The sequence below is a fragment of the Zingiber officinale genome, chromosome 7B (assembly GCF_018446385.1).
Source record: "Zingiber officinale cultivar Zhangliang chromosome 7B, Zo_v1.1, whole genome shotgun sequence".
Taxonomy (NCBI): Eukaryota; Viridiplantae; Streptophyta; class Magnoliopsida; order Zingiberales; family Zingiberaceae; genus Zingiber; species Zingiber officinale.
In genome coordinates this window covers 88,165,707-88,180,736 of record NC_055999.1, presented here as the reverse complement: position 1 = coordinate 88,180,736, position 15,030 = coordinate 88,165,707, and the positions used below count along the sequence as shown (strand labels likewise).

Genomic DNA, 15,030 nt, shown 5'->3' with positions numbered 1-15,030 from the left:
TTTACCCTAATTTAACTTGGGTTGTTCACATCAAAAAGGGGGTGATTGTAAGTACCCCAGGATAGTTTTGATATGGTCAACCAAGTTCAGTTAGATCATGTTATATTTGATCCTTGTATCTAAGTGTACAGGAGCTTAGAAATACAAGAAGTCGAGCGAAAGACATAACTAGCAAGAAGGACGACACGGGAGAGAGCAGACTGGCTTGGTGCGTCTGATGGACGAGGTACTGTAGAAGAGTACACCAGTGGATGAGAAGGATGTGCACAACGTTCAAGGGACAAGAAGCCAGAGAGGAAGCTTGCTCAAGGAGAAGGTCGAAAAATGGGTTCGGATGAGACCTATTCTGGATGGCCAAAATCACCCAAGCGAACAGAGTAACGGAAGAGCCAATGGAGAAGTATGGAGCTCGATAGCAGCTGCTGAAGGCGTCTTCAATGGTATTGAAGGCTCCCTTGAGCCTTTTTGGCAGAAGGTACCTTCAACCCTTTGAAGGCGCCTTAGACTAGGCAAACAGTAGCTGTTAGCCAAAGATAGGACTTTATCTTTGGTGATAAGCTTTACTACGCTGGAGGCACCTTCAAGCCTATTGAAGGCATCTTTCAGGCTTGGATAAGATTTCCCAAGAGCTATAAAAAGATTCATGGACCTAGGAAATACACAACAACTCAAGTATTCATTTTTTAGTAACTTTCTAAGCGTTTAATGACTGTAAGAGGCTTCTCCACCTTCACCGAAGGAGACCTTTTAGTGCTTTCTTTTACCTTGGATTAACAACCACCTACGTTGTAACCAAGTAACTTTTTGTGCCTCTTTATTTTATCAGTTTTTAAACTACTTTAAGTTAATTGTGCTACTAATCTTGTTTAAAAGATCGAGAAAGGTACATTTGTAATTTACAAGCAATTCACTCCTCCCCTCTTGCCGGTCGCATGAGTCCTAACATGATTGATGTCTATCTTCAAGTAGGCCTCCATCATTTTCTTCCAATACGGAAAGTCATCCCCACTAAAGAGTGGGGGCGAGTGGTGTTGTATCCCTCATTTTGTGCCAGATCAACACTTGCAAAAAGAAATTAAAAGAAAAGAATTGCCAAGACTAGGTCTTAGATTAGTAGTGTGGGAGAAGAATAATGCGGAAACCAAATTAACTTGAGTGGTATTGCACCAACTTCAAAAAATGAAAAACCAAGAGCAAAAAAATTCAAAAGGAGTGATTGCACTGACTCTGATTAACAATGAAAAAATGGAAAAAGAAGCTTGAAAAGGTGGTTGTACCAATTTAGAGCGACCCTGCTCTGATACTAATTGTAGGATCAAAAAGCTCTAGGGGGGGGGGGGGGGGGGGGGGAATGGCACACATTACTTTTTCACTTTTTCAAAAATCATGAGTTATAGTAAAGTAGTGGAATTAAGAAAAATAAAAACAAGGCTAACACATTTGTTTTTATTTGGTTCGAAGTCTTCAATGACTTCTATTCCAAGGCTCGCACTCGCTGAGTACTTTTGTTGGACAATCCACTAATAGCTCGAATAGTTACAAAGATATTAAAAATTAAAGAGCAAGTAATTGAATATAAATATACTGATGACTTAGAAGTAGAGGACTTGGATGTTGTCATCGGAGCAGTGTTTCAACATCGTAGAGTAGTTTTTGGAGTAGCATAAGAGTATGCAAGATGTGAGGAAATGAGTTTCTGAAGCTGCTGGTCGAAGCTTATTTTATAGGCCTTTCCAGGAGCCTGAACTACCCTCGGGTGCCTCCACCGAAGACTATTCGATCCAGTTTTATCGTTGAGTTTATCCATCTCCAGGTGTCTAGATCCCTTTAGGGTGTCTAGATTGCTGATGTGGCTGCACCTTGGCTAAGCTCTATCGAAGTCACCTCAATCCCTTCTCGGGTGCTTGGATCACTCTTGGACACCTAGAAGCTAACGTGCTTCAGCTAAACAGAGCGTGCCAACTCAGTTGCTCACATGGCAAGATTTTAGCTATTCCAAGCTGTTGGATCCATCTGGTGGCCCGGACCTCCAGATGCTTGGATGCCTTCTAGGCGCTTGGAATGCCCTAACTCCAACTTTGATTTCCTGCATCATAAAGCTAGTAAAACAAGCATAATATGAAATATAAGTATCAAACATTTAGACTGTCTTGAGACTGTCCGATTCTGACTTTAGACTTCATTAAAACCTTAGGTCAGACTGACACATACTGTTCTCTCAATGGAGAACACATCCTCACTGGATCTCTCTTTTCCAGTGTTTACCTCCACTTACTAATTTCAAACTTACTTGACTTTGATCTCTTGACTCACCAGGTCTTCCTGCTAAATGTCTCATCTGGACTTCAGTTAGTTGTCAAGTCCTGCAGATCCAACTAGACTTCCTGCCAAATATCAACCTATCTAAGCTTCCTGCTAGTTATTAGGTCCTCCAGACCTAATTAGACTTTAGTCTGGTATTAGGTTCTATTAAGTCTTTTAGTCCTACATACTTAGTAAACAAATTAGAACACACAACATCTAACTTTAACATTTTATCATTCATCAAGACTTGAGTTTGATTATTAGTGCTAACTGCACCAACAATCTCGACATTTTCATTTGAAGTGAATCAGTCTGCTAGTTGGTTAAGGAAACTCCTAACATGTCCTCCCTCTGTTATTGAGTCCTTTATTGGTGTTGGTACGGAAAGCCTCATGATACTTAAACACATGTAATTTGATTTCTCTCACAGCTGAAATTCAGCTCTCTGCTCTATAGTGCTAGCACTGGTCAGAGGTATGGGGCGGTCGTTCCTTAATGCATAGTCTAAGCCCATGCAGCCTAAGACGACGATCATGCAATTTTTCCATTCAGCAAAATTTAAACTGGTTAATGTTGGGATGTTATTAATACTGGCAGTTACAGATTGCACTGAAATTAAAAGAGTATAGATTATATAAGTTCATGAATTAATTAAAGCTAAGAACATAAATAAAATTATGTAATAAAATAAAAATTTAAATTCATATAAATGAGCTATTTATGAGATACCAAATACACCATTATATTTTACTTTGTGGACTAAAATATAATTTATTAGTGGTACTCTCTTATATAACTCAAACTTTAATTGGTCACACAATACGTCTTCCTTTGAGCCGATCCATTGTACACATATATGATACTTTATATGAGTTATATATTTGTCCATAGCTCACAATAATCTTAATCAGTTACATAATATGCTTTCCTTTGGGCCGACAAATTTTGTATATGATTTGAATAAAATAATATTTTATTCCATAGTTTAAGCTACCTTAAGCATATATCTAGCATAAAAGTAATTTTCCTTTAGGTTAATTACTCTTAGCATAGATATACATCTACTAACACAAAATATACTAAATTTACCTAAGGTGTCTTCCTTTGGGTTGACATAATAGTTCAACTTAGTAGCACGCTATGTAGATAGACCCAAGAAAATGCTAGGAACTTTAACCAAACAGACAATTACTTAATCATCTTTGATAACTCGTATTAGGCTTACTAAGTGATTGATATCATATGATAATCAATTGATTTTATCCAATTGATTGTCATAATCTATTTAAAAGCCTATTATATGTGACTATATGATCATATGATCATATATATAGAACTCATCCTTAAGAAGTTGAGGCTTTCTTTGAAGTTCTATAATTAAATCATTATTTAAATACCTTTTAAAATATTCATATACATGAAAATATTGTTTCATGCCTTTTTTAATGCATTCTCATGCATGAAAACATTGTTTCACGTAGAAATATTTTAATCGGTTAGGAAGAAATCTAATTGATTGATGATGGTTCTTTAAAGGTTTTAATCTATTAGAAAAAATTCTAATAGATTGATAATTGATCCTATCATTAGTTTAAGTAGTTAATCGATTGGCAAAGATTCCTAATCGATTGGTAATGACCAATCGATTAGGTTAATCGATTAAAATCAATTATGTATAGAATTTTAAAGCTTTTAATCGATTGAAAATTTATGCCTATCGATTGGTAGCTCTAATCAATTCCTTGATCAATTCTAATTGCTTCTGTGTTCGACTTTAAAGCTTTCAATCGATTGGTGACAATCACCAATCGATCGATGAGAACCTGTAATCGATTAAAAAATGATCCCGTATTCAATCGCGTCATGTCAATCGATTAGTGAAATTCACCAATCGATTGGTATCAACTTGATCGATTAACCAATCGATTACAAATGGTTCTATTAACTAATTTTGGCTTGCCAATCGATTGACCGACCAAGAAAATTGATTGAACCATCTTGATTCGACTTGAAATTAGGTCAAACAGTGGTGGTTTCCGCCGTTCTTCATGTTCTTCAATGAATTACAAAAAAATATGGGAAAGCAAGCCTTTCCTAGGTTTTCATATCAAGAGTTTTCAATGATCAAACATGGTATATAATAGTAAACCCTAATCTAGCATCAACACAACAAATTAAAGAAAAAACTCTTAACTTTATTACTATAAAAACGATGAAACATAGTCTTAACAGTGATACCACATGTTAGTTCTTGGAATACCTAAGCTGCATGAATTCTAAAATATGAAGAACTCACATATAGAAAATACAAAAATAAGAAGATCTAGTTTAATCAATTAGACATGGCATAAGAAAGTAATACACAAACATAAAGATAAGGAGTCTGATTGAAGAACTATTATCCTTGTCCTAGAGTTGTCGACTTGATCATTGTGGAAGGAGATGCAGTGGAAAGAAGAGGAAAGTCTTACAAGAGGCTTAAGAGGTGACTGAGCCGAAAAGCTTCTTGTCGATGAGGAATAAGAAGCTGAGTCAAGATTCACTTAAACCCTTAGAGACCTCTCCTTTATATAGAAATCCAATCCATTATCAGCCCATAAATAATAATGGATTGGGCTAAAGAGTTTTACACATTGAACTCATATCCAATAAACTGAAATCTAATAAACATAAGTTAGATCACTTTAAAGTGTTCGGATTATATTTACATATTCAACTTACAAATATGCTACCTAATAGGGATAATAAAATCTAACATTCATCCATTTCACTAATTGTTTAACATCATAATTATGTTAGTTTCTTGTCTGAGTTATGATTAATTATTATTTTGAAGCTACTCTTTTTACCCACTATTTGGGTGGAGGTGAGGGAAGGGGAGGGAAGGGTAAGGAAGGAGAAGGGAGACTTGAAATCCTGTTTGGGAGGAAGTGAGCTATGGAAAGATAAGGGTAAGCTTTAACCTTCCTTACCCATGAAACGAAAGAATTTCTTGCACCCCGATTTGGGGTGTAAGGAAGAGTAAGGGGAACTAAAACAATTTATGTTCTAATTTTATCTCTGTTTATTATATTAATTTTAAAAATTATTATTTTAAATATTCTTTGTGTCATGATGAAAAATACTCACACCGATTGACGCTCGCGCTCCGTCGAGGCCGACTTCGATGTCGACACAGACTTTAACGCCAACTTCAATACCGACATCAACGTCGACTTTGATGTCAATGTCGGCTTCGACGTGACTTCGATGACAACACAGACTTCAACATCGACGCTGACTTTAACACCAACGCTGATGTCGACTTTAACAAATGAGCTACAATTGCTTGAACGCATAAGTCTTAACCAATAAATGTATGCAAGATGCACTAGGTTCTTGAACGCTTAAATCTTTAATAAAAGTGAGGGTAATTTTATAATTTTATATATTTAATCTTCATTTCCCTCACTTTCTTCCCAAACATGTAACACATATTACGTTAATGAACCTTCCCCCCTCCCAAATAAGTAGAATCTAAGTACTTTACTTCCCCTTCTTTCTCCTCCCCTCCCCTTCCGTTAATGAACCTTCGCTCACCCATCCAAAAGATGGTCAGGTTATTTTTTAGTTATGTTGACTGTAGGTCGGAAATCAAAGTAGATTATTTTTCATCTAAGATATTACTTCTAGAACAAGCTGTTAACTATTGAAACCAGAAAACTTGAATCTCGTTATGATAGATAGGGTGAGATAATTTTGAATCTTCAATTATCACCGTCATAAAATATTACAATTCGATTGGTTATCTATTTCACTGAAATTAAATGAAGTCATAAACAATTCTCAAATTCATGTATTGAACTTGAAAATCTTTGTGGACATTTTGTCTATTCTTATAATAAAAGTTATATTTTTATTAGTTGTAAGCTACTACTATTGATACTTTGTGTTTCAATATCTTATAAGTCATATTTTAAACTGAAAACTCTTAGAAATGTCATATAAATTAATTTTAGTATTTTATAAATAATAACGCAATTATGAGAAAAATTATCTTTAAATGGTACTAAAGCATCATAATACATAACATTTCATCTAAAATATCTAATTTAAGGTTAGGATATAAAAATAAATAAAATAAAAATAATTCTCTCATTTTAGTTTCATTGCAAATATGTAGAAAGATAAAAATTCATTGGTGTTATATTCATTAAAAATTAAAGTTATGCTACAAAATTCATCATAATTAAATAAGAAGTATGATAATAAACATGGGATAATTGTTAGTTATATCATTAAGAACTTTTAAAGTTTCATAAATACTACCATATTATTGGGACTAGTGCGAGATAGAGGGGGGATGAATACGTCTTTTCACATCGACTTCAAAAATGTAGCAGAAAACTTTGACACAAAAGAAACTAGCACAACAAGATGCAAACACGATTAGTTTACGTAGTTCATAACCTTCCAAGGTTGCTACATCCAAGAACTAGTTCTAGTGAATTATCACCACTAAATCTTCTCCTTCTTGAATACCTTCCGGAGGTGGGGAAGTCTTTTACAACACATTTTTACAAAGCAACACAAAACGAAACCAAGATAAAAAAAAATATGAACAATGTAAATGAAATACTTTACAACAAGGAATCTTCATTTTGATCTTTGTTGGTTGTTTTTGAATGTTTCTTGTTGGTCCGAAAATATAACAACACTTTGTCCTCAAACCCTCAAGATTTGACACCTTCAAACTTCCTCGAAATCCTCTTTTATAGAGTTATTGTTGGACTGATTTCTGCCTATCAGTCAATTATTGCCTACCATCAATCGATTGCTGTACTGTAATTTCAATTGTTGCTCTAACCTATCAGCTCAATGACAGCATTTACGCAACATTAGTCAATTGCTAAACACCATCAAACGAGTGTTACCTCAACAATTGAGTCTCGCATTTGAGTTCTGAACTTTTCGTTTGATTGAATAGTGGCATCAATCAATTGCTCAAACCTAGTAGTTGATTAATCATAACCAATCATGTTGAACAATTGAGTTCAAAATTTTTTGTTTTCTATTATAGTGTCATCAGTCGATTGCTCAAATCTAGAAGTCGATTGATCACTACCAGTCGAGTTGAACAATCAAGTTTAAAACTTTATGTTCGCTGCTACAAAGTCATCAGTCAATTGCTCAAACACATCAATCTTCTGATATGCCTACCAATCAATTAATCAAACACATCAATCGACTGATTGTGCAGCAAACCCCCTAACCCCCTCAAATCCCAAATTTGGTATTTAGGGTTTATCAATCGATTACTACTGCCTAAAAATCGACTGATAACTTGATTTCAGCCTTTCCAAGGTTGAACTCTCATCTTGTTTGGTATTCGATTGACCTCAACTTACTAGAACTTACTTATCTTACATTCGGTCAAACTTGATCAAATAGGACTTTCCGTTGGCTAACATCCGGTATATCCGATCTTCTCTGACCTGTTTAGACTTCTCATCTCACGCCTAGCATCACGTCGATCAAGACCTGTTAGGACTTCCCTCATTGCTAAGTGTCTGATACTCTATGATCTACTTGGACTTCGCCATTGCCAACTCCCTATTGAACTTTCAACTACCAAGTGTCCAGTCGACCATGATCCATTTGGACGCGTTGCCTTATGTCAACTTCTTATTGGACTTCCGACTGTCAAATCTTCGATCCTCCTGCTCCACATAGACTTTCCTCTTGACCCACTTAAACTTCTCACCTCATGTCAACTCTCTACTGGACTTTTGACCATCAAATATCCAGTTTTTCATGACTCACTTGGACTTTTATTTCACCAACTCCTAATTGGATTTCCAATGATCAAGTGTCAGGTCAACAATGATTTGCTTAGATTTCAATCTTGCCAACAAACATATTCATCGATTATCAAGTATCTAGTCAACCTTGACCTACTTAATTCTTCATTTAATCAACTAATATATTGATCAAACATCAAAACTCAAACTCAAGTCAAACTGAGCTTGGTCAGCCGAGGTTTGTCAATTTTGACAAAAAGGTCTATTGCACCAATACATATATGTTCCAGTGGTGGAAAAATAAATATATATTAATATTATTAGCATTTTGTGTCAAATATAAATATAATATATTTTATATTAAAATAAATCTTATAATAATTTATACACTCGATTTAATGTGCTGGTACATCATATAAATTTTTTTAAGGTTTAATTCTATTAATTTTTTAAAAAAAATCTCATTATTTTATTACAGTATAATGTGACCACAAATAAGAAATAATAATTTTAATTTCTAAAATTTTTAATTCATCTTACACATATAAATTTAAAATATAATATGTAGATATTCAATATAAAAATATAAATACCAATAGCATATTTACGTTCTTCAATACTTATAGTATTATAATTAGAATTATCAAATAATATTAAAAATATTTTGAAAGTTAATTTATCTTCTAAAATAAAACATATAATCAATTGAGATATGTTTTGAACAATGTGTATTTCATCAAACAATCGATATGCTAATAAGATATTTTTGAATTGATCTCAATCCAATGAATAATCATGTTTATATATAATTGTGTTTGTGAATGGTCATTCCAAATATTAGAACATAAAGAAACATTATTATTTAATTTACTAAAAATTTTAATTAACTTTTTTTATCTTATTTTATTATTTTTTAATTGTATGAGTGAGTGTGGTTCATAGAATACCTTTAGCATTTGGGATAAGTAATTGTTGACAAAAATACTCAAATATGTATTTAGAGTTAAAATTAAAAGAAAGATGTTAAAAAAAAAAGCTAATCTACTAATTTAATATTATAATATACAATGAAAATTTGAATAATTGTGTTTGAGAACAACTTCCAACTCAACCAAATACTAGTTTATCTTTGTCGCTTGAATGATCCATAACCATCATTTGATTGAAATTTATAAGATGCATTGTAATACTTATATTTTATTTCACATGGAAGAGTGATTTTCTTAAAAATATTTAGTGAAAATAAATAATTTTAAAGGGAAGTATCTTGAACCTTCGGAGTTCCTATACTTTCTTATTTCTCAAAGTCAATAAATTCAATATTATCAAAATTCAAATTCAAATTTATCTTCTCCGTGCTCTTTCGAGATCAAGATGAACTTTCTTCCATTTGAATTCAATACAAGAAGTTAAAAATAATTGAGCTTTAAGAATTGAGAGACCAGAATAGAGAATTTGATGTAAAAATAATAAAATGAAGTAGCGTATTTATAAAGTTTAAAGTTTAGAGAATAACCATAATCGTTTATCGAAAAAATGATAAAATTTGAACAATTAAAAAAAAAACCATTCAAAAAAATCGCAACTGTAGATTAACTCGCAATTCCAATGGTCAAAACCATTGGTATTTTAAAAATTTGGGCCAGGACTATAATTGATCTATCTAAAGATGGATCAATTATAATTTCCAACAGTCAAACTGGGTGGTTAATAGATAATTGACACATTTACAGTTTTAGGCCGGATCTAATTCAAACTGAATCCATGCATTTTCACATTCTATGTTTAGTTCCTTAATTATATGCTTTAACCATTAGTTATCTATCGTCAAAATCATAGGAAAGAAGCTTAAAGCCCTTAGAATAAATAAATAAAATACAAAACGTATGAAGAAAAAGGACCGAAAAATGGCCACAAACGGAGGAGAAATAGATACCCTAAAACCTTTATTTGGTTGGTCATGCCAACAGTTCTTATATTTATGAACGTTGGGTTATTGTAACAAATATAATTTAATAATTTTTTAAATTCATTAGGGCATTTGGTCTAGTGGTATGATTCTCGCTTTGGGTGCGAGAGGTCCCGAGTTCAATTCTCGGAATGCCCCTTTAATTATTTAAATTTTTTGGACAACTAAGAACTCAAATTTGGCTATGATATAATTTTGGCTTGGTTGATTGCTCCAATAGATCTTGGAATCAATTTTCAATGGGTGTAAAATGTCTCGCTGAGTATCTGACCTCCCTCATACAAAGAGTTAGGGTAAATGTCTCCTATGATTTATCACATTCTGGAAAGTATGTGTGTCATTACGCTAAGGAAAATGCCTCCTATGATTTATCACATTATGGACAGTATAAGTGTTATTACGCTAGGCAAATGTCTCCTAGGATTTATCACATTCTGGATAGTATGGGATAGCTAAGAGATGACTACTTTACCTTTTTGCTCCAATAGAATATAAAAAGAAAGCCAAAAAAAATAGCAAAAGAGAAAAATCTTTATAAGGGTGTGTTTGGTTCAAGGTTATCAACACGATAACCTTGATAGGTTAATAATAAAAATCTTGTTTGGTTTAGGTAATGAGTGATTCTCGATAATGAGTGATTCTCGCCACGTCAGCAATTTGGGAATACAATCCAGAATCAGAAAACCTTGGAAGCATAGGTGATCCTATCCGAAAATCGTAGATATGGCTAGCTAGGAATGTGGCTTCTGTGTTGACTGGATGTAAACCTCACTTCACTTTGTAACATAAGAAATGTCAGTGCTGAACTAGGGAAGGGGTCCTCGACGTTGGCCCTCCGATGCTCAAGTCAATCACCAAAAAGATGGAAGGAAATGGAGCAACAGTAAGCACAGACGTGAATAGTGAATAACGCGTACTTTCGCCGATGCATGATCCCCCCCCCTTTATATAGTGCCCTGGTGGGCAACGCAAATGCTTCCCAAGGCGTGGGTACACTTTCCCAATCATTCCATGAAAGGACATGTCAGAAAGTATTTTTGATATCATATCTTAACAAGACATGCAAATCCCTGATGACCATGTCTTGTGTCAGCGACATTATCTCCTAGAAAGATATTAAGAGATACGTCAACGATCCATCTGCTCGACCGAGCGGGGTAGCCGCTCGGCTGGGACCTTCCCCCCCCCCACTCAGTTGGTCTCGGCTGCTCTTCCCTACAGTAACTAGGTTCAGTAGACTATCTCCGCCCAACCGAACAAGCGCTCCGGTCTCGTTCTTCGATCCGTACTGAGCGCTTGACGATCTGGCCATAGCGTTCTGCTTGGACAAAGCATCTGTTGATCGGACATTGCTTGCCTCGATTGACAATTGTAGTCGACCTCTGCTCGAGCACTATGAGTGAACCCGTTGACTCCCTGGCGTTGACCACCTTGATTTTGGCCTCCATGTTGGCAACTAACTCATCTTCTAACCCGAATTGGACGGGCCTCCTTTTACCACCGCATCACAAGTCTTCCCCTCAAGTCTAATCGAAGGAGGCTGTAAGCTCGACTGACTGGATGAGCAGTGTCTCAGGTGACCTTCTGCCGATCGGACATTCTCTGTGCTCGAGCCACCAATTGACTCATAGCTTCAAAATTGCCGCTCTGCCTCTTCTTATTAACTTGAGCTTGACGAGTTGTTTGGTTGCAATGAGCATCGAAGCTTTCTTGCTAACCTGTGTTTGGATTCTCTTGCTCGGCCATTCCTTAGTCTGAGTTTTGTGCCGATCGGGATGGCTAACGACCACACTTAGCGAATTTTTCCATTTCTCTACGCTTTCTCGGATGAGCGCGCCTTGATAATGGCTGATGTCATCTAAATTTATGGAAGACTATGCAAATCTTTGATCATTATAGCCGAGCACACCACCCATACCTTTTAATTAAGCTTCATTAATGCTTCGCTATAACCGACTGCCATGTGTCCCACTTTCTGCAGTCGCACGCTCGACGTGACAAGTGGATATCCGCTGATGATGTGATAGTCATCTTTTCAAATTCCACGGTCAGATCTTATCCTGGTTTTGTGCAACCCTTGATCGAACGACTCAGAGCGATCACCCGCGAGGCTTATAAACCCTCATTTGCTCGTCGGCCCCTTCACACCTCCTTGAGTTTTCTTCTTTGCATATGTTCCTTGACGTTCTTTCTTCATCTTCGCCGATGACCTTTCTCAGTAAGCCTTCCCTTCCTTCTTTCGTTGAGTCTGTGATTTATGTCTTTTTGGTTCCCAATGGTCGACTCTTCACAACCCCCTACGCCCATCATCGAGCTCTGGTATACTTCTACCGGATCTAAGTTCAACAAGGATGAGATAGACCAAATGAAACTTACATACCGCTTCCCCTCCGACTACTAAATCGTAATCCCTTCAGCCTACGATCGACCCCATTTACCCCAAGATAGCTTCTTACCTTTTTTTAAGGATTTTGTGTCGATCTCCATTTTCCTGTTCATCCTTTCTTCTCGGCAGTTTGTGAATACTTTTGTATCTCTCTGCATCAATTAGTACCTAACTCCTTTAGGCTGTTGTGTGGGATTGTCGTGCTGTTTCGTCTCCACGGTATCCCCCTAGTGCCCCAGGTCTTTCATTATTTTTACTATCCTAAATTGTCCGAGCCGGGGACCTTTTTGTTTCAAGCCCGAGTCAGCTCCGTCTTTTTTGATAAGATGTCGACCTCCAATAAGCACTAGAGGGAGCATTATTTTTACACTCGATTTCTCGATCGGGCTGACTTCCTGACCAGCTGGCAGATGGATGTGATGAAGCCTCCGTCGCTCAGAGGATATCGAAGCCGATTGAATTATCTCCAAGTAGCATCTAGTTTGGTATGTTAGAAGTATCATCTCTATCGACTGTTGTTGGAGAATGTCCTCTATGTGTTTGGTCTACGCCCGATCTGCACGAGGCTGCCGCTCACCCTAGGTATACTCTTTCTTTTCGTCATTTTGAATATAATTGATTTGTCTTCATTTTTTACAGCTCAGATCATGTTGAGGGCATGTCTGGCTGGCAAGAGTAGGCTTGCAGATGCGGAAATTAACACCGTGGGTGTTGCCAAGTTGGAGAGTCATGGCCTACAGCCGATCACCCAATCTGACGATCCACTCGGTGAGGTTGGAAAAAATACAACTGCAGCCAGTGAAGGTCATACGACGACAAGCGATGCTGCTGCGGCTACAACCAACCTTCCTCCCGAATGGCCATCTTTGGCCCCGATCATTGTACCGTCGGAATCTGCTACAGCTTCATTGGACGAGCCTTTAGTTCGTCACAAGAGGAATCGTGGGGGAAGGTTCATCCCTCTCTACAACCTCCACGCCGCAGACCTCCTCCCGTGATGGCTCTCGCCCTCCCTCTGAACGGGGTGAGGCTCCATTGCCCGCCCTTCCCAAGCAAGGAGCCACCACACTCCCTACTTCACTATCATCTGACTGAACGCCCTCACCGTCCGGGCTACCGTTGGGGACTATTTGTGTGCCGCCCATCGCGTACATGCCACCGCACTCCTTGCCAGCAACACAAGTATCCACCATCTGATCCTCTCCCTTGCCAAGGTCCACCGGACAAGCAACCTCCAATCCTTCAGCTCTAATCGACCGGAGGCATATAACGGCCATCATTCACTTACCCATGGATGAGTGGCGCCATCCAGATGACACCGAGCCCCGCTCCCCCAAGCACTGGATCAGGATACAAGAAACGTTGGCATAAATCTAGGATGATGCTAGGGCCCGTGAGGTGACCATCTCCCCGGGGGAGATTGTGGAAGACCATACCCAAAAGGCCACTGGGTTAAGTACATTATCCTCATTTTTTGCTTGTTTATCTACCGATCGGTCATGACTAACCCACTTTATTGCAGTTTTGGGTCGAAAGTCAGGCCATGTGTCAAAGGTTGGCCTTCCTGGAGCATGAAGTCTAGTAGCTACGAGCCCTGATCGGCCAATCAAGGGCTTCTTGGGCACGTCTGGAGCAGCTGATTGGCGAGGTAGCTCAATTGAAAGCCGATCTAGAGAGGAGCTCCAAATGACTACATGCGGAGAGGAGCAAGTGCGCCGAGCAGACCTTATAGCTAGAACAACTCAACAAGCATGCTAACTCCTTTGAGATGAAGATCAATTCCGCCAATGCTAGGAAGCTCCGAGCCATTGAAGACTTGGATATTAAGAATAAATAGGCTCGGGTCTTGGTTCAGAATCTCAAGGAAGCGGAGGTAGCTTTATGTGCCAAACAGGAGAGTTGATCAGCTGAGCAAGCCGCGATGCGGGTCTAGCTCACCGCCAAGGATACTGAGCTAGCCTCGCTAAAGGCCGAGTTGGAGGTATTTTGAACAGCCTTCAAGATTTATCAAGAGGGAGAACCTAGCCGGTTCGATGTTTTCAAGCGGGATTACCTCCGCTCGGACTCCTTCAACGACCAACTTGCAGACTGAGCGCTCTGCGTCTTCAACTTCAGCATTGATGGGACCTAGACCAACTGCAGGACTATGGCTATCTCCCTACCGAACTGACCAGCAAGATCATTAACCAGGAGAAGCTGACCGAGTCACTACCAGATGACGTGCTTGACTATCTCAAGTAGCTCCCCTCTTTGTTTTGCAGGCCACCTTTTGTACTCTCTCCAAATTTTTTGTAAAAAATTTTCTAAATGTCAATGAACGAACGCCCGTCTGGCACTTCTACACTTTGTTAAATTTTGTAAGCGTTCCTTCGTGCATCTTCGTTCGACCCCTGTGGGGTTGTATACTATTTTAGCATTTTGTGAAAATTTTTTAAGTATGATTCAAAATTTCTCTATCGTTTATGTAACTAGTCGCTGAGATATCCGAGTGATCACTTCAACGTGGACCGAGAGGCCTCATTTTAGTGAAGAACTGCTGCTTCTAGTCACCACTTGACTACTTATTAAATTTACTCTCGGGTTTCGTAGCC

At 37.6% G+C, this 15,030-nt stretch overlaps 1 non-coding gene across 1 annotated transcript; it reads left to right on the top strand.

Annotated features, from left to right (window-relative positions):
* Nucleotides 1–10,119: 10,119 nt before the first annotated feature.
* Nucleotides 10,120–10,191, top strand: TRNAP-UGG. The gene has a single exon. It is a non-coding gene; the product is annotated as a tRNA-Pro (tRNA).
* Nucleotides 10,192–15,030: the final 4,839 nt, after the last annotated feature.